This window comes from Schistocerca gregaria, chromosome X (assembly GCF_023897955.1).
Source record: "Schistocerca gregaria isolate iqSchGreg1 chromosome X, iqSchGreg1.2, whole genome shotgun sequence".
Classification (NCBI taxonomy): domain Eukaryota; kingdom Metazoa; phylum Arthropoda; class Insecta; order Orthoptera; family Acrididae; genus Schistocerca; species Schistocerca gregaria.
This window is the reverse complement of record NC_064931.1, coordinates 793,317,947-793,338,111: the sequence shown is the minus strand read 5'-3', so window position 1 is coordinate 793,338,111 and position 20,165 is coordinate 793,317,947.

Genomic DNA, 20,165 nt, shown 5'->3' with positions numbered 1-20,165 from the left:
GGGGGATGCAGTGGGGAGAACATTGGGAAAACAGAAGAGGCTCACTCCTGGAAATGCAGAGTATGCAGTTTGAACATTTTGTCTGAAGAACAGAAAAGGAAGCAATGAGGAATTGATCAGGATCAAGAGAGATAAAAGGGGAGGACAGCGGTTGGGAACTGGCAGCTGATAGGAAGAGACAGAATGTGATCTGATAGGTTTATTATCAACGCCAAAAACAGGTATCTACTACTGCCAGAGTTAAGTGGAGAATATCCTCAGGTAGGACTAGGAGCAGGAAATGTACAACACCTTTAAACCAATGTCAGGAAGCCTAGGAGTATACAAGGAGTTGGGAAATGTGGTGCTGCTAGGTAGTAGTCATGGGCAAGATGTAGGCCTCAGTTACAGAAAAAATTAGGGTAGCATACAAGGTCACGAGTATATTCAAACTAAATTCAGGGCTATGTCAAGTGATGGAGGACTTAGGGTCTTTAGCTAAGGATTTCTCAAAAGGTGACCATGTGGTGACAGTGGGTAGGGGTGAGAAACAGTTGGGACAGGAATGGGGGATAAGACATAGGTGGTGACCTGGTCAAGACAGTTTCCCTGACTCATGGCACAAATGCACACTTTGATGAGCTTTTTCAGTGCCATGATTGGCCACACCTATATGGAGCTTTGAGGCAGATTAATGTGGGGTTACAGAAGGCACTGATGGCAGTCAAGTTCACACATGTTGCTGTCATGCCAGTTGGTACCATCAATAGACAGTGTGTCACTAGATGTGGCCTAGTCCTCAGCAGGAAGAGGAAGAGAAGATTGGTACAGTAGATTCATCGTATTATATGGGGTGTACCTTGGGCCAAGCATGGTGAAATATTTGCTGTCACACACAGGAGAAGTAGATACTTTTTATGATAAATCCAGATAACAGATTACCCCAACTAAAGAGTATCTGAAGCAGATAAAAAATCTGATACAATAATTTACAATATGGATATTTTTACATGTAATAAGAAAACAAGAACCAATGGGAAATAGTATCATGGGACATTCCAGAGACTTAACAACTCGTCATCAAGTCATACAATCAATAAAACATAAAATACAACAGTCTGAAGTTGAGATCCAGTCTTTGTACTGCACAGTAGTTTCTGTCACTGAGCACCGGTGTAAAAACACAGAAATCCAACATGTATTATTAGCATTGTATGAAAGGGCAGACCCTTACTGCAGGGCTACTTCGAAAGGATTGAGGATTGTGCATTTATACAAGAGAAGGAATGTGGCTCAAATCAAGGTGTGTCCTTGCTACAATAAGTGAAGACTAACTCTTTGAAATATCAGCTACTGAATTAACAGGGCTTGATACAAATAAAAAATTAATCATATTCTGTGTGTATCAAATTCCTAGTAGTAGTGTGGGAACTTTTTTCAATAAATTAACAGAAGTTCTAAAAGTCTCAGAGAGAAAAGTAAACAAACCTCTTTGTGGAGACATAAACACAAATATCAAAACAAAACAAGCAGAACCCTCGTCAATATTCTTCAGAGTTTAGGCATGTCCCTGTTGGTCAATAGTGTAATAAATATTACTGCAGTGACTCCATTTCTGATTGACATTGTGGCCACAAACATGGACAGGGAAAAGTGTGATGTAGCTGAAAAATATCTTTGGCTGTCAGACCATTTTTGGCAAATAACAACAGTCAAATCTGCCATGGGAAAATCCTGAAACTGCAAGCTTGCAACAGACATCTATCAGAAATAAAAATAGAAGATATTTCAAAATAACAAGCAAACCAAAGTTGAGATGAATTACATGAAGAAGCTGGTGTAAATGTGAAAATCTCTAAATTCTCGACATTTTTAAACTGAATTTTGAAAAGACATTTCCAGAAGTACCTACATCATATCAAAGTCTCACAAAACAAATGGATAACGGCAGATATTAAAAACTCCTCCTGAGCCATTAAGTACCTCAGTTCCATGAAAAAGAGTCATAATGAGTCAGAGTTCTCAAATAACTACCCTGAAAGCTGTGATGAAACTATCAGGGTTCAAGTATCTAATGACATGGTTTTCATGATGGGAGCAGGGAGAGATCTTCTGAGAAGGTTTCCCCAACTCCCCCATTTTGGCCGAGCTGCTGGAGGTGGTAGTCATGTGTGCGTGAGGTGTGCTTGCTTGTGTGAATGAATGATGTATTTCTCTTTTTCTGATGAAGGCTTTGGCTGAAAGTTTATGTTTAAGTGTCTTTTAATTGTGTCTGTCTGCAACTTAACATGTAAACTTTATGGTAAGTAGCAATGTGTCTTTTCCTACATTGTTAATATTCTTACCTGGAGTTTCTGTTGTTTGAATTTTGACAATATACGTTAATAATGGGCCTGTTTAATGACATATTACTTATAGAAAAGGAAACAGTGAGACTGGCTTCTATTTTCCAAATAGTAGAAAGGGTAACATGTAGAGACCTCACAGACATGATTTTAAAATATGAAGCAGCTTATCGATGGATCATGGATGCAGAACAAGTCACTAGTAGGAACAATAAAGAGCTGGAAAAACTGTTACATTTATTATGATTTAACTTTCCTACTTACCACAATATGTAAACACAGGTAGTAATGTGTCCAGTGGTTAGGGCATTTATCACCAGTACCATGCGATGTTCTAAATATCACTAGTTGGATCTTATGGTAATGACCTACAAGGGTAAAACATCTTACAGCAAATATGTTGAGCCATACATGAAGCAGGCAGCATGTACCCCCTTGGTGTACATTGACTACTTCAGATAACTCTCAGATTGGAGAAATGATTACCCTATTTTCCAAGCAGAGAAAGAATGTAATAAGTAAAAATAATGAAAGGAATCACATTCAATGGACTCAGAGAGTAATTGTAGTCCACCAAATCACAGCATTTGTGGCCTGTGCTGCTACAGCGGTGAATACAGTGTGGGGATGTAGAACCACTGACTCTACCGCCCCAATAATATTCCTGCCCTATACTGCAGCGAGAAGAACTGTATCTTTGCCAGATCAATTCTTTTTATTTCGCGGTCTATGCTACATCCATTGTGTATATGCTGCGAGAATAAAAGTATTCGTAGCAAGTGCTGAGAGTGCGAGTGATTATTTACCATCATAATTACCACGCCAGCTCTCCACTGCCTACATCATCAACAGAAACATGTGCACTAGCCAACTCACAAAAACGATCAAAATCCTGCACCCGCAGGCGATCTTGTCATAAGGACATAAGAGTAGCGGTCATGGCAACTGGAAGACTATGGAAGAAAATGTTTCAATGTCAAATTCTAGGCTTGCTACCCAAAAGCCAAATACTCCTCAAACCACACAACGCCGATGCTTCCACATCTTTGTCTGCATGTCCTGCTTGTCCTACCCCACTGATCAGTTGCCCACTGTCACAAAGTAGACAAAATTGCACCCATGTAATAGGTTACATCATTCACATAGAGGAAATGAAGCTCATAGTGCTGGGAAGACCATTGTGTCTCTGTTTGCAAGAAACATTTTTGAACCTATTGACACTCCTGTGATGGGAGACAATAGCCTCTACTGAAGAGAAAACATTAACAATCACAGAGCAAAATGTGGGCTGGCTGCTTTTGTCAATGACACGTATCAGCCTTTACTGCACCCTTAATCACATCAGCATAGGCAGTTGCTGTCATGGTTCATGCCTATTTAATGTCACAGTGTCTTCTACCACATGATCCTTGACAGTGAGACCCTCTAAGAGGTTATTGCTCAGTTCTCACAGATAATTCTCCTGCTAGAAGATTTTTATGCATACAGCGTAGTATGAGTGCAGTGGCACCTGGCTGAGGGTTTGAGAAAATGTGAGTCTCACACAGACTGAAGATACCATTCTATGGTATGCAATGTATGTTACCCGCTTCAGCACTACTACCATACATCTATTCTCACCCTGCTTGCTCATCCTGACAGAAACTGCACATTAGGAAGTGGCTAACAAACTTTGTGTATGTGATTTCTTCACCAATTGAGCCCACACATCAGATAAAGTAGACCTGACAGAGGGAATGCCCTAAAGGATAACTGGGCAGTAGCCAACCAGTTGGCTATCTTTCAGCATTATGAAAGCATTTCATTGTTTCCATGTTCCACCAAGCTACTCACACATTCATCCCCACGAACTTGGATTAGCAAAGAAATGTCTACTGACTTGGAGGAAAGATATCTGCCATTCCGTAACCAGGAGCAGTAGGCTATACACACACTCATGTGAGGAAAATAATTAGAGAGATTAAGTAGAATTTATGAGTTCCTTCAACAGGTCAACTTTTGCAAATATTTGTTACTAAATTTTGATTGTTGTTTTAGAACTTTTAAAATGATTAACAGAATTGTTTTAGTGTTTTTCTAAATATGGTGGATAATCCACATTAGTCTGGTGATTACTCAGTCACACAGCTCTTGTTTGTGTCTGATTATCTCATTAAGTTTGTCTTAAAGACCCTCTGTCATGATGTTTCATGGGAGATTTTGGTGTGTTCAGAGGGTGGATGGGGTTGGCCAAATATGTTTCACATTTACTAAGCAGCAAAATCATTCTGTTATATTTTTAACTATTTTCCCCTTTTTAACAAGAATTTATCTAATGACTCAATGTTGTTGTTTACATTATGATTCTCTGAACATTTCTTTATCCAAATCCCCGAACCACGTGTTGGGGTGGGTGAAAACTAACCATACATAAGTATTACATATTACTGTTTTATTTTGTAAAATAGTATTACTATACCATCTCTATTATACTTACATACATAAAAACTTGTTCCATAGATTACGAATATGACATTTTGTAATGATGTTGAATGTTGTTGTTGTTGTTGTTGTTGTCTTCAGTCCTGAGACTAGTTTGATGCAGCTCTCCATGCTACTCTATCCTGTGCAAGCTTCTTCATCTCCCAGTACCTACTGCAGCCTCCATCCTTCTGAATCTGCTTAGTGTACTCATCTCTTGGTCTCCCTCTACAATTTTTACCCTCCACGCTGCCCTCCAATACTAAATTGGTGATCCCTCGATGTCTCAGAACATGTCCTACCAACCGATCCCTTCTTCTAGTCAAGTTGTGCCACAAACTCCTCTTCTCCCCAATTCTATTCAATACCTCCTCATTAGTTATGTGATCTACCCATCTAATCTTCAGCAGTCTTCTGTAGCACCACATTTCGAAAGCTTCTATTCTCTTCTTGTCTAAAGTACTTATCGTCCACATTTCAGTTCCATACATGGCTACACTCCATACAAATACTTTCAGAAACGACTTCGTAACACTGAAAATCAATACTCGATGTTAACAAATTTCTCTTCTTCAGAAACGCTTTCCTTGCCATTGCCATTCTACATTTTATATCCTCTCTACTTCGACCATCATGAGTTATTTTTCTCCCCAAATAGCAAAACGCATTTACCACTTTAACTGTCTCATTACCTAATCTAATTCCCTCAGCATCACCCGACTTAATTCAATTACATTCCATTATCCTTGTTTTGCTTCTGTTGATGTTCATCTTATACCCTACTTTCAAGACACTGTCCATTCCATTCAACTGCTCTTCCAAGTCCTTTGCTGTTTCTGACGGATTTACAATGTCATTGGTGAACCTCAAAGTTTTTATTTCTTCTCCATGGATTTTAATACCTACTCCGAACTTTTCTTTTGTAACCTTTACTGCTTGCTCGATATACAGATTAAATAGCATCAGGGAGAGGCTACACCCCTGTCTCACTCCCTTCCCAACCACTGCTCCCCTTTCATGTCCCTCGACTCTTATAACTGCCATCTGGTTTCTGTACAAATTGTAAATAGCCTTTCGCTCCCTGTATTTTACCCCTGCCACCTTCAGAATTTGAAAGAGAGTACTCCAATCAACATTGTCAAAAGCTTTCTCTAAGTCTACGAATGCTAGAAATGTAGGTTTGCCTTTCCTTAATCTTTCTTCTAAGATAAGTCGTAGGGTCAGTATTGCCTCACGTGTTCCAACATCTCTATGGAATCCAAACTGATCTTCCCCAAGGTCGGCTTCCACCAGTTTTTTTCATTCGTCTCTAAAGAATTCGCGTTAGTATTTTGCAGCTGTGACTTATTGCGTTAGTATTTTGCAGCTCTGACTTATTAAACTGTTAGTTCGGTAATTTTCACACCTGTCAACACCTTATTTCTTTGGGATTGGAATTATTATATTCTTCTTGAAGTCTGAGGGAATTTCGCCTGTCTCATACATCTTTCTCACCAGATGGTAGTTTTTTGTCAGTACTGGCTCTCCCAAGGCTGTCAGCAGTTCTGATGGAATGTTGTCTACTCCCAGGGCCTTGTTTCAACTTAGGTTTTTCAGTGCTCTGTCAAACTCTTCACACAGTACCGTATCTCCCATTTCATCTTCATCTACATCCTCTTCCATTTCCATGATATTGTCCTCAAGAACATCGCCCCTGTACAGACACCCTATATACTCCCTCCACCTATCTTCTTTCCCTTCTTTGCTTAGAACTGGGTTTCCATCTCAGCTCTTGATATTCATGCAAGTGGTTCTCTTATCTCCAAAGGTCTCTTTAATTTTCCTGTAGGCAGTATCTATCTTACCCCTCGTGAGATAAGCCTCTACATCGTTACATTTGTCCTCTAGCCATCCCTGCTTAGCCATTTTGCACTTCCTGTCAATCTCATTTTTGAGACGTTTGTATTCCTTTTTGCCTGCTTCACTTACTGCATTTTTATATTTTCTCCTTTCATCAATTAAATTCAATATCTCTTCTGTTACCCAAGGATTTCTACTGGCCCTCGTCTTTACACCTACTTGATCCTCTGCTGCCTTCACTATTTCATTCCTCAAAGGTACCCATTCTTCTTCTACTGTATTTCTTTCCTCCATTCCTGTCAGTTGTTTTCGCTTTTGCTCTCCCTGAAACTCTCTACAACCTCTTGTTCTTTTAGTTTATCCAAGTCCCATCTCCTTAAATTCCCACCTTTTTGCAGTTTCTTCAGTTTTAATGTACAGTTCATAATCAGTAGATTGTGGTCAGAGTCCACATCTGCCCCTAGAAATGTCTTACAATTTAAAACCTGGTTCCTAAATCTCTGTCTTACCATTATATAATCTATCTGAAACCTTTTAGTATCTCCAGGGTTCTTTCATGTATACAACCTTCTTTCATGATTCTTGAAGCAAGTGTTAGCTATGATTAAGTTATGCTCTGTGCAAAATTCTACCAGGCGGCTTCCTCTTTCATTTCTTAGCCCCAATCCATATTCGCCTACTATGTTTCCTTCTCTTCCTTTTCCTAATGTCGAATTCCAGTCACCCATGACTATTAAATTTTCGTCTCCCTTCACTACCTGAATAATTTCTTTTATCTCATCATACATTTCATCAATTTCTTCATCATCTGCAGAGCTAGTTGGCATATAAACTTTTACTACAGTAGTAGGCGTGGGCTTCGTGTCTATCTTGGCCTATGCTGTTTGTAGTAGCTTATCCACACTCCTATTTTTTTTATTCATTATTAAACCTACTCCTCCATTACACCTGTTTGATTTTTTATTTATAACCCTGTATTCACCTGACCAAAAGTCTTGTTCCTCCTGCCACCGAACTTCACTAATTCCCACTATATCTAACTTTAACCAATCCATTTCCTTTTTAAATTTTCTAACCTACCAGCTCGATTAAGGGATCTGACATTCCACGCTGTGATCCGTAGAACACCCATTTTCTTTCTCCTGCTAGCGACGTCCTCCTGAGTAGTCCCCGCCCGGAGATCCAAATGGGGGACTATTTTACCTCCGGAATATTTTACACAAGAGGACGCCATCATCATTTAATCATACAGTAAAGCTACATGCCCTCGGGAAAAATTACGGCTGTAGTTTCCCTTGCTTTCAGCCATTTGGAGTACCAGCACAGCAAGGCTGTTTTGGTTAGTGTTACAAGGCCAGATCAGTCAATCGTCCATACTGTTGCCCCTGCAACTACTGAAAAGGTTGCTGCCCCTCTTCAGGAACCACACGTTTGTCTGGCCTCTCAACAGATAACCCTCCGTTGTGGTTGCACCTATGGTACGACTATCTGTGTCGTTGAGGGACGCAAGCCTCCCCACCAACTGTAAGGTCCATGTTTCATGATGTAGAATATGTCACTTTAATGTAAGTTTTCTTTATAGATAATTATTTTTTATTGAGTATTAAGTTTGAAACCCCTAACTCTAAAGGTAAAATGTCCGATTTCATTTCTCAATTATATTACTTCTCATAGTACAGAAATATATCAGAAACAACACACACTGAAAACATAACAATGCATAACACTGTAAGTCAGAAAGTTATTTATTTCAGTTCATAATATATTTAACTGCAGTGTACTTGTGTAAGTGTTATGCATCCTACATTTCATCAGACATCATTTCACAACAAAATCCTACAAAGACATCTACCAACATACCTCAGATCATAGTAATATTAGGTTGACATAGAAACTCTGTAGGTAGTGGAAGTGAATATATAATTTAATTTGCTGTGAAATTGACATTCGCCAAAACATATTGACATTAATCACGTTAATGCAAATTTTCTCCCATGAAAAGAATTCATCAGTCTCATTACATCAGTAACACCAGATCCAGTATATTTTATGACTCTTGGCAATTAATTTCTCAGTAGTCATTCTTGGTATGAAGTTACTGATCACAACTGAAAATGTAGCTATTCTGTTATCCTCTGAAAAGTTTTGCATATCACCATGAGACTTCAAATATTGTCAATTATCTGTAGTGTAAGACCTATTATTTTTATTTTAAAAGTGTTCTGCACATAAGTACAAGTTTCATTAACTCCATCTTTATGCAGTCACCATCTTGGCTATTGGACATAGAGATCATAACAAGAACCCCAGGCATTATGTGTAAACACACAGAAAATAGAAAAGATTCTTGTACGGGTGATATACCCTGGCGAGAAAAAAGGGACCAGACTACATTCTGGCTCAATTTCCCATGTTATTAAAATATCCTAATTTTTAAATACGGCATGTGTTTGGCATGATATTAGGTGTTACCAGTTCTCAACTAAAGGATGCAGCAGTACTATGGCGCATACTGGCAGCACTTTGATTTCATTGAAAAAAAAAAAACAGCCAAGAAACTGATGAGAAATATATTCCAAGGAATTGGAAGATAATGAGATTAATGGTGTCTTATTAATGAAACATGAAATTTGTGAACCAGCCAGAATCTGAATCCAGATACCACACCAGTTTTTGTTGAGTATCTCTCTTGCCAATTGAGCCAGTCATCAAACTTTTATAATCTACTAACTCTTTCCAAACAAACCAGTGGCTCTCTCCAAGACCTTCCAGGAAGACATTTATTGATTGATATGATAGTGAAGAATTCTTACTCAAGCCTAGGGGCTGATTTTCTGTTAAATGTAGAGAGATATTGAGGGAGGTGCTGGGGATAAAACTGTAAACCACCTGTGATGTTTGCTTCAGATGCTCAATTTGTTTTCACCTTCAGTACATTTACGTTACATAACATATTTAGGATGGCTAGATTTTATTGACACCACAGCACAGTGTATAGCATTTAATTATGTAGGACAGGCAATGCAATAATGAAAATTGTTCAATGATATAATTTTATTGAATCATTAACTTTCTACAAATTACTAACACAACAGAGTAAACCAGATGTGGGGAACAAGCTGCATTTAGCCTGGGACTCAAAATCTGATGTTCCAAGAGGATACCATTATCTTTGAGAGTTCAGTAATGTCAACAGTTATTCATTAAATAAATTGCAAAGGTCACAAATGAATTCCTTTCACTTTACAAATGTGAAAATTCTCTCACTGGTCATACAAATGATGTAGCAAACTTTATTTGAATATTCAGATAACTATATTTGAATACACAATCTGTGCTATACTACATGCCACAATTTCAATTGTTTATTTGGTTAGTACACCATATTAACATTTAAAAGTTGTACAATTTAGAACTTTACGAAATAATTCCATACATACAGTACCAACAGTAAAATGAAATTATAACATGACACATACATTGTACCTTGTATAAAATAAAAGTTTACTGAATGCTCTGACAATATACAACCAACCATTTAATTGCAGATATATTAGTATAAAATGAAATGCCATAAATATTAAAGCATTACAGAAACATATTACAAGTGGACATGCAAAAAATATAATTACATTGGGCACTTAAGAAATCGTGCTTCAACCATGATGACATTAAATTAACAGTCTTACATTACTGTAAATGACAGACATAAATCTTAAAGAGTTGAAAGTACCTACTCGTCTTCATCTCCAGCAATTTTGATTTTTTTTCGAACCTTTAAAACCATGCTTGTGTAGGTCACAAGAGCAATAGTAAGCACATGGAAAACATCCCGAGAATCTAGCAGCAGTGTCCAATTGGGACATTCTTATGTTTATGTCAATAGTCATGCATTAGGACACAACTTCTACAGTGATATGGCAAATACCAAACTATTTCAAAAAGCTGTGTTATATTACATCAAAATGTTTCAGAGGACACATTCATTGTGCGAATTATGCTACAAGAAATCTTGCACAATGATAATGTTGCCATCATTTGAGTTGAAATTGTCAGAAAGGCAGACACAAATTCCCATCTGTTCATCTCAGAGTACCACTTACACACATGTCTAGAATTATTTGCTCCATGTATTTGAATTAAACCAGCAATTAATGGTGGTAAGTCAAACGAGTGCTTCTGAATGCTAAGTGGGTGGGCAAGAGTATAATTACAGAAGGAATCTGTCAGCATGTTTGCAAAAAACCATCAATAGGAGCTTGCTGTTGCCACTGAAGCGTCTATAGCTTTTTATCAGTGCTACGTGTGAGACAAAATTTTTTCTCTTAAAAGTAATTTGTATCGCCACCAACTTAAATTGAAAGGCAGCAACAAAATGAATGGAAAGTGCCCTGCAGAGATGAAAGTAACTGTACACGAAGGTGGAACATACAAAGTACATTTTGTGTCGTCCCACGCTGGTCACAAAGAAGATTTGAGGCACCTGCCCTTGAGTCAAAAAGAGCGGGAAACCTTAGCAACAGATATTGCAATGGAACTTCCGTATGACAAAGTTCTAGATAATGTACGGACAAGTTTGCAGCATTCAGTCTTTCAAAGAATCCATCTGACTACCAAGCAAGACTTACATAACATTGCAGCAAGCTATAAACTCTCCTATACGTCGGTCAATCATCAAAATGATGCAACCAGTGTCGAAGCTTGGGTAAAAGAAATAAACGAAAGTGAGAATCCGTGTGTGTTATTCTATAAACCACAAGACTCGAGTAGTGAACATCAAGAACTGAGGAGTGAAGATTTCGTATTGGCGAGAATGAACACAGAACAACGCGAAATATTATCAAAGTATGGAGAAAACTGTATCTGTATTGATGGAACCCATGAGCTTAACGGGTATGATTTCGAAAGGACCACTCTCTTAGATTTTACTATTTCACAGCTTTCTTCAGCATTTGGAACAGCCAGAGAAACATTAAATGCTGTTTTCTTCTTGGTAGAAAAGAGCCTCCTCTGTGGCATAAGCTTTCTTTTATGGCCCTTATCTGTTTGTCTGAAATAACCGTTTTGGGCTTGAACATCACCTACATTTGCCTTTAAGGATAACACAGTTTTTTTAGCTAACTGCAACTAAAGTACCACGCGAATGAAGAAATCACGAAAATACCACGCACTCACAGTTCTTTTGAGCAGTTACCAGACAGCGCCCTACAACAGGCTATACTGCGCATGCGCATCTACGATGACTTAGGCAGCCCTTATTTGGTGCTTGCTCTGCTCATACTTTTCGTCGCTTTTCTGTTGGAACTTCGGGCGTGGTGGGACATCACGTGACCATGTGTAGCGCTGCGCCATGTTGAGAGGTCATACAGAGTTCTGCTTATGGTAATTGTTGTATCATATCCCACCCAAATAAAGGATGCAAATAAGGAAGCAGTTCTTGGGAAAATATTATTTCAAAATTAGACTCCACAGCTCGAAGTACCATTACATGTTGCTGTGTGGTAACTTTGACAGATTTTTATTTTTTTTCTAATTCGTACTCTGCAATATTTTTATGTAACATTTCCAACAGGTTTACATCTACGCAGCACTCCAAAAAGCTAGTACAGTGGAACACAAATTTCTTGCAAAAATAAAAGTATGAAACAGTTTCTTGTGTAGCTTACACCAGAATAAAGGACACTAAATTTCACGACTATTTCAAAATGTGTAAAAAATTAACAAGGTTGTCTGTGAGGCAAAGAAACTGTACAACTGACAGTTTATATTCTACTCTAGGAATAAAGCCATTTGGGGAGTTAAAACGATAAAACATGGAATGCTGCCAGTCTACAATTTAGCATAGAATGGCATTCCATAAATGTAAGACGTAAACACAAATTACGAAATAACTTCAGGCCTAGAGGAATTACTAGACAAGCGCCTTGTGATCGAAAAACACTTTCACAGAAGGCAGATTCGTAAAATTCTGCGACAGCTGTCATATTTGAAACAAAATATTTAGTTCAAAACTACTGACCAAATTAGCCTACTCAGTCAGCTTCAAGTAAATGTTCACACGTATATAGCATTAACAGATCTTTCAGTGTCATAAAAGGAACAGGGCATCAGAGACTACTCCAGCAGCATCGGAATTTCATAAACCATACTAAAATGCTTCATTCCGCTGTAATTGCACATTTGTATGTCCAGATGCACTATGAAGCACATAATATTCAGCTTTTCATGTGGTTTTTCTGCTACTAATTTTCTTGGTCCAGTACTGTATTCTCATGTTTCGTTCTTTATTATGGTATAATGTCATTCGTCCCAGAAAACTAACTGCCTCAGTGGAAAAAAAACAGATGCAGATTTCTCTGTAAAACAGACAGAAGGAGCTTCATTAAGATATTAATGGTTGATTGCTAATAACGTGGAAATAATAAAACATCGCGAAATTGAAACTACTAAGATATTTTGGTCTTTCATGCATATGAAAATGTATATTAATTCACTTGATGGCTCCAGAATTTGGGTTAGGAGCTGTAAATGAAGAGACCAGCAATATTACGAAGACACGAAACATATACACGGGTCACGTGAGGAAGGACCCCCCCCCCCCCCACTATAACTCAGTTTGAAACTTCCTGGCAGATTAAAGCTATAGTTTTAATCTGCCAGGATGTTTCATATCAGCGCACACTCCGCTGCAGAGTGAAAATCTCATTCTGGAAATATACCCCAAGCTGTGGCTAAGACATCTCTCCACAGCATCCTTTCTTTCAGGAATGCTAGTTGTGCAAAGTTCACAGGAGAGCTTCTGTAAAGTTTGAAAGGTAGGAGACGAGGTACTGGCAGAAGTAAAGCTGTGAGGATGGGGCATGAGTCGTACTTGGGTAGCTCAGTAGTAGAGCACTTGCCCGCGAAAGGCAAAGATCCTGAGTTCGAGTCTCGGTCCTGCACATAGTTTTAATCTGCCAGGAAGTTTCATATCAGCGCACACTCCACTGCAGGGTGAAAATCTCATTCTGTATAATTCAGCTTGTTCTGCGCATGCGTGAAACTGGCAGCTTGGGTGGGCAGGAAAATGTTTCTGGGTAGCATCTGGCTACTTGCCGCTACTGCTCATACGGGAAACAGCCACGCTTCAAGTAGCCAGAAGCGGAAGGAAGGCACTGCTCATACGCGAATTGAGCTCTGCGCTTGCACACGAGCCCACTGGCAACTGCTCATACGAACCTACAATGATTTAAAAACAAGTGAAAATACCATGTGCACTCCACACTAAGTGTGGAATGCACAAAGTGTGGAATGATCATATAAAATTAATTGTTGGTAAGGCTGATGCCAGGTTCAGATTTACTGGGAGAGTCCTTAGAAACTGTAGTCCATCGACAAAGGAGGTGGCTTAGAAAACCCTCGTTCAACCTATACTTGAGTATTGCTCATCAGTGTAGGATCCATACCAGGTCGGGTTGACGGAGGAAATAGAGAAGATCCAAAGAAGAGCGGCGCGTTTCATCACAGCGTTATTTGGTAAGCGTTATGGAGATGTTTAGCAAACTCAAGTGGCAGACTCTGCAAGAGAGGCGCTCTGCATCACAGTGTAGCTTGCTGTCCAGGTTTCGAGAGGGTGCGTTTCTGGATGAGATATCGATTATATTGCTTCCCCCAACTTATACCTCCCGAAGAGATCACAAATGTACAATGAGAGATATTCGAGCGCGCGCGGAGGCTTTCCGACAGTCGCTCTTCCCGCGAACCATACGCAACTGGAATAGGAAAGGGAGGTAATGACAGTAGCACGTAAAGTGCCCTCCGCTACACACCGTTGGGTGGCTTGCAGAGTATCAATGTAGATGTAGGTGTAACGAAAACAACTACTGCAAATAAAGAGAACTACAACACCACACGGGCTCCAAACCGCAAATACAGGTACTGTTTCCGGTCTTCCGCTGTGAGCGCGCTATAGGGGATGGGGTGAAGACCTGTTCGTGAGCGAGCTATGGGGGTGAGGTGAGGGCGAGGTGAGTGGCGCAGGGTGGTAGAGTATGGGGGATCCTCGCTAGGATCTTCGCAGGTTTTAACGTTTGCTCAGGTTGGCATCCAGGGTGTTTTTCCTACACGTAAAATGAGAAATGCCAGGATTCAGGAGAAAAATGGGTTTTATCCCAAACAACTTCCGCTAAGAGGTACAATATTCACGAAAACTGGCTACAGCTGCGGAGTGGACCGCACCTGGTATGGAGCGACCATTTCGCCCTTAATAAGAAGAATTGGTGGAGACGTCCAGAGGGTAAAGCCGTCAGCACACAGACCGTGCATCCGAACGTTAAGCATTGAGCGTGCCGAGTTTCTGACGTCATAGCGTGGAATAGCACGCTCGGGAGTCTTTCCGAACGTGCAGAGCAATATCTGGCATGTCAGATATTCTGAGTGCGCGTCTGAGCATTGACGAATGAGATGGCACAACGCCACCTACCTCACAAGCACGCCGTCTCCATTCAGTACAGAGTTGTGAGGCGCTATATTGGCATTAATTTCATGCCTATATGTATATATGCCGTTTCTGAGTACCAGCAAATTGAGAATCACTGGAAAACCTATTGTTAACTGTGTTATTCGTTCCAATAAAATAATGAGAAACATCATATTCATGGCAAAAGAATTATTGTAACATGCGTATTATGACGTAGGTTATTTGAAGGCAGCGACACACTGAAGATCCATCCAAATCGCATTATTCTTGGTTAAATTTGTTATAATTACATTTTAATTTGTAACGTATCTACGATAAGGTTTTCTGCAATGGGTAACATACTATGATTGCGAGCTATTGGTATTTTGTTGGTTTAGCGTAACGAGTAGCGTCATTGTCTTGTATTGTTTGTTGGTTGGGGCAGTGGTTCGCCTCTTGACACTACTAAATTTTATTTCCTAACATTCGCGTTTTTATTAGGTTCTGATACTTTATTATTAGTTTACTATAAGTATATTATATAATATTTGATGTTATCTAAATATAAGTTCACATTTTTTTGAGAGGTGACTTTGTTCGATTGGCTTAATCAACAAGACAGCTTGCGCTACTTGTATAAAGATATTTTGCTCCTTTTTCTTTTACGCTTCGTAATTCACATGTTGCAGAGATTCTGGGTAGGAAGAGTGATTAAGTAAGGCTGACCTTGGGGTTATACTAAAATGTGGGAATGATGAAATAATGTTTATCTTATGCAGAGAAGGATTCCAAATTTGTACCGTACTGTTTGTAATAGAACTTTCATAAGCCTGTGTCCTTATTGATTGGACATGGTACTTTCCTTTTCGTGGACGATGGAGAAAACGTGCGTTTTAATAGAGCTAACGTGGGAATTTTACGCGCCCCCGTTGAGTAAACAGTGTGATTTACGAACTAGAAACATCCCTCAACTGCCGTTGGAGTGCATTGTGATCGCATATTCCACGTTGGGGGCCCGCGTACCGTATGCACAAGTCGCATCGTTCCTGAGCGTTCAGCAGCACGTTGAACTTGGCACGCTCAACGTTGACATTCGACAGCACGGTCCGTGTGCCGACGGCTCAAGGAAGCTAGTAGGCCAGAGAGTGACCCGCTGTTCGGCCGCTACCTCACCGATCCTCTTGCTTACCTCACATGACGTCACCCGGTCCTCGCATTAGCGGGTTGGTGGCAGAAAGTTGGGGTCTCTCGCTCAGCAATACCGTGGCGGTGTCCCTAGATCAGCATAATAGCGTGTGAGTGGGCCACTAGTACTGCGGGGTAGTTCACGTAACTGTTCACGCCACTGCATGAGGCTAAGTTAAAATGATGGAAGCAGAATACAACAGAATCTTTTACCATTATTACCCATTACCATGTACAATATAAAAATGTAAGTTAATGCAAAGGAGTAGGAAAAACAGTCCTGAAATGTTCAAACACAGCATTAGCAGTGTCCTTGTTGACACAGTCGTGTTCCTGTCTGAGCGTAACGTTGCAAAGCGGTATGAGATGGAAGGAGCATGAAAGGATTGTAGTAGGGAAGGCCAGTGGTCGAATACGGTTTATTGGGAGAATTGTAGAAAAGCGTTGTTAATGTGTAAAGGAGACAGCCTATAGATCATTAGTGCGATCCATTCTTGAGTACTGCTCTCGTGTTTCTGTTCCCCACCAGGTCGGATTAAAGGAATACGTGGAAGCAAGTCAGAGGAAGGCTGTTAGATTTGTTACTGGTTGTTTCGGTCAACATGCGAGTGTTCACAGAGGTCCTTCGGGAAGTCAAACGGGTATCCCTGGAGGAAAGGTGACGTCCTTTTCGAGAAACGCTATTGAGAAAATTCAGAAAACCAGCATTTGCAGTCGTCTGCAGAAGTTTTCTAATTCCACCAACGTACGTTTCGCGTGAAGACCACGAAGATAAGAGAAATTAGAGCTGGAATAATAGAGTCGTTTTTCCCTCGCTCTGTTTGCGAGTGGAGCAGGAAAGGCAATGACTAGTAGTCGTACTAAGTACTCTCTGCCACGCGCCATATGATGACTTGCGCAGTACGTATGTAGACTTAAATGTAGATGATGATGAAGTGGATGTGCAAATAAGTAAAACGTACATTACATATCAGATTTGCAATGATTGCGTCACATGCTAATGGAGTGAAGAGATCTTTCAAGAGTATATTCAAGAACAGTTGAATAAGTAGACACCTATCTACTATCGTGCTTATTTATTTATCAGGTTCTGTAGGACTATGTGAGCCAAAGGCCATTGAATGAGTTAGTACATAGTTTACAGAATGATGATTAGAAAATTTATAAACAAAGAATTATGGAATTAATAAGACACGAAAAAGAGAGAGTATACAAACAAATAACACACTACATAGAAAAGTTCTTAGCTGCTGTGAGGATCTCCTGTACAGAATAAAACGACCTTACCTCATGGAAATCTTCAAGTTCTATCTGAATACTTGAGGTTTAATCACACAGTTTTTAGCTCTGCTGGAAGCCTGGTGAAAATGAGAACTGCTGCATAGTGCACACCTTTCCGTACAATGATTATGGGAGTGTTATGGAAGGGCATATCGTTAATTAGTTGATTAAGGAAGTGTTACGCAAGGGCACATCGTTTTTACATTTAGTGTTAACGGAATGGAGGTTGCAGTTTCTTATGAAAGAGTCAATACTGTCAACAATTCCCAGGATGGAATGTATGTACAGGAACGGCTGAGCTACAATCTGAGTAATCTGATCTACGGCCTGTGTAGAGTTCGCCCACCAAAACTGAAGTTAGTTAGCCCACCATTTTCAGGTCTGAGACTCTTCTTGTTCAGTGCACAGACTTCACCGAAAATATGATACTATGTGAGACAATAGAGTGAAAGTAATAAAAAGGGAGCAATCATTCGTGTTTAAGTGTGAGATACAGCTGAGATTGTCATTGAAGTGAATATCGCTGCATTCAGTTTCTGCACAAGATCTTGAACGTGGTACTTCCAAGGTAGCTCCATTCTAGGAATTTAAAATGGTCGAATTCATAGACTGTTTGACCACCTTCAGGCAACAAAAATTCGCTTTTACACGAGTGACGTGTCTGAAACTGTATACATTGTGTTTCATTACAACTGAGAAAGCCATATGCTTTAATGTTACTGACAACCCTATTAGCTACATCACTGATATTAGGTTCCACGTCTTTCACAATAATACGGTAGCTACTGTCGTGTTTAGATAAACGTATCTTGGAGGAACGTGAATACACAATTTTTGCCCTATCAACTGAAGTCTAGACACCGATACACACCACTGCAAAACAATTGCTATTTTAGAAAAAACTAGAAGCTTATATGTTATTTGCAGACTTGTTAACTGCAATGTTCCTCGACAGCATCGGGAGCGATAAATTGTTCCTGCAGTACTACGCAAAACAATATCATACAGAGGGAAGCAAGTAACAGATACTGTTTCTCAAAAAGGTGTATTTCAATGAAAGGGCGCTTATTCAGGAAGCTAAAGAGGCAAGCCAGCACCTCTGAAGGGTGAAGTTGGCCCATATTACAGTTGTGGCTAGGCTCCTACACTAGGCGATTAAACAAGAAAATCAGAACAAATGAAGTCATCAACACCAAATAGCGATACCCAATTGCTACAGTTTGTTATTCCTTCCACGGTGAGGGTGCTCCTCTTGGAGAAATAATAACCAGCAGGCTCTCACAGCAGTGCCCCTAAATAGATGTCTCATTCTCAGATGCTCTCAGATTCTCGCCGATATTCCCTGTGCATGACCGCATTGGGGTGTGTATTTGATATCGAACACCAGCATCTTCAACAGCTGTTAACTTCGGGCTAAGATAATTTGGTACCTTCGCATCGCTGGATCACTTTGCGGAGGGGCGGGGTTTTGTTCTCTGTGCAGGCTGCACATTAAAATTCTCCTACCTCAGACAAGCGTCTGCTCGATGTCCCTTCACTCGGCAACGTAGATACTTACAAGATGATGTAAAAGCAGCGTAGATAAGAAGCACCATCTAATATCAACAATTACTGAGGCTGCACAACTCTAATAATGAAATAAAGATCTGTAGAAAAACTGCCATTCAGTTTTATCAGGCAGTAAGAAAATGGATTAGCTTCCGGGAAGTAATGTCCGAAATTTCCACAAAAAAATGTTTATTTTGTCCTTGATGGCCAAAAAAAAAGGTACTATTCAGTCCACATTTAAACTATTGGCTATTTTTTTCCAGTTCACAGCTCATTCATGCTCAGTGGTTGAATACTGAAACATGCCACGCGGATACTATGAAGGCCAAATTTTCACACGCGAATATCTTTCAACAAAACCAATTCGAAAACTTCCAAACTTCACAAAACTGTCCGTAAATGCAACTGCTATTATGGCCATGCAATCTGGAAGCGACAAGCCAAATATTTCTACATTTTACGCATTATTTTGACTCGCACATGACCTTCTGCGTTCAAAGCTAGCGTGCGACGACCTTCTGGCAACCTCACTCCCAATATAACTGTCAGGTAACGAGAGGGAACCGTCTTAATTCTGACTGGTTGACCATACTCGCTGCCAATCAGAATGCTCGCTCATGATCATACTTGCCCCAAAACTCGCCTACACCAATCCGTATACACAGACACATTTACGTCATTCTGACATACAGATATTAAATTAATGTTTAATAAACGAAAACAGCCGGCCGCGGTGGTCTCGCGGTTCTAGGCGCGCAGTCCGGAACCGTGTGACTGCTACGGTCGCAGGTTCGAATCCTGCCTCGGGCATGGATGTGTGTGATGTCCTTAGGTTAGTTAGGTTTAAGTAGTTCTAAGTTCTAGGGGACTGATAACCACAGCAGTTGAGTCCCATAGTGCTCAGAGCCATTTTTTGAAACGAAAACAAAAAGGTGATGATTCTGGAAATATTCTTTAGATGCTGTTTTTACTCCAGCTGACTTTCTGGCTGCTCTATTATAATAGCAATCAAATCTAGACATAAGTCATCAACAAAGTGGGTAAATTCCCTAGGATCAATTTCCCACGACAGGCTTATGTAACTCATACAA